The sequence below is a fragment of the Cuculus canorus genome, chromosome 8 (assembly GCF_017976375.1).
Source record: "Cuculus canorus isolate bCucCan1 chromosome 8, bCucCan1.pri, whole genome shotgun sequence".
Classification (NCBI taxonomy): domain Eukaryota; kingdom Metazoa; phylum Chordata; class Aves; order Cuculiformes; family Cuculidae; genus Cuculus; species Cuculus canorus.
In genome coordinates this window covers 711,255-712,658 of record NC_071408.1, presented here as the reverse complement: position 1 = coordinate 712,658, position 1,404 = coordinate 711,255, and positions in this window count along the sequence as shown.

Genomic DNA, 1,404 nt, shown 5'->3' with positions numbered 1-1,404 from the left:
CGGCTCCTTCCTTGCCTGATGCCTCTAAAGAAAGCCCCACACAGCAGGTACCCGCTACCTAAAAAACATCCCAATTGGGTTGGTGGTTTGTTGGTTTTTTTCAGAGATTTTCCCTTGCAGCAGCTGCAGGGATTTCCCCAAACTTCCCCTCTGCTGCAGAGGTTGAACAAGTCCCCGGCGTGGACATTGCGATGGGGACATTGCTGTGCCCCAAACGCGCTGAGGAGAGCTGCAGTGGGACCTTTTCCCTAGTCCTGTGTCTGATTTATAACCACCCTCCCACCACGTTTTGGAGAATCACAGAATGTTTTGGGTTGGAAAGGACCTTAAAGCCCGGCTATGGGCAGGGACACCTCCCCCCCCATTTTCAACGAGAGCCTCATCAGAACCAGAGCTGAGTGATGAGCTAAACACGCTGCAGTGAGGGTGGTTTCAGAAGTCAGTCAGGGGTTCGGCAGCACCAACCCTTCTCCCAGCACCGGCCGGGGCAGCTGCTGGCAGAAACAATGAAAAAAACAGGAAAAAACAGAGAAAATGAGCAGAGGTGGTTTGTAGGATGGGCCTCCCTTTGGGGGAACAAGGAAACCCCCTTGGAGGGTCTCTCCCAGGCCCTTCGGATGCTCTCCTTTAACCAGGGGACACAAACTCGTTACAAAGGAGGGGGGAGGGAGAAAAAAAAAAAAGTTGCTATTGTCTCATTCAGAAGGGGTCACCACCACGGTTCCTTCACCCCGTTTGGAAACGGGGCGCGTTCCCGAGAGCGGAGCTGCTGTAACACCTAACGCTGCGCGCAGGGGCTGTGCAGGAGGCGGGAACGATGCACACAGACCGGTGAAACACGGAAAAGGAAGACAGCAGAGAATCATAGGATTGTTTGGTTGGAAAAGACCTTTGAGTTCACAGAGTCCGTGACTAAACCGCATCCCTGAGCACTTCATCTGTCCATCTTTTAAACCCCTCCAGGGACGGGGGCTCCACCCCCTCCCTGGGCAGCCTCTGCCAGAGACCGAGAACGCTTTCGGTGAGGAATTTTTTCCTGGTGTCCAATCTGAAGCTGCCCTGGTGCAGCTTGAGGCCATTCCCTCTGCTCCTGTCCCTTGGAAGAGCGCAGCTCCCACCTCCCCACAGCCCTTCCAGGCGGCCGCAGGGGGCGATGAGGCGCCCCTCCCCCTCCAGGGATCACCGAGCATCCCCCGCTCCGCACGGCACCCCGAGCCGCGCCAATCGCTTATCGGCGTCACTCGGCACAACCAGGACCCCTCCGAAGCGCGGCGGCCACCGGGGCCTCGAGCGGCGGCTCGGGGCGGGAGGGCCGGCGGCGGCACGGCTCCGCCAATGGGAGGGCGCGGAGGGGCCGGCGCCGCCGCTCATTGGCCGCCGCTGCTCCATATATCCCGGTGAGGC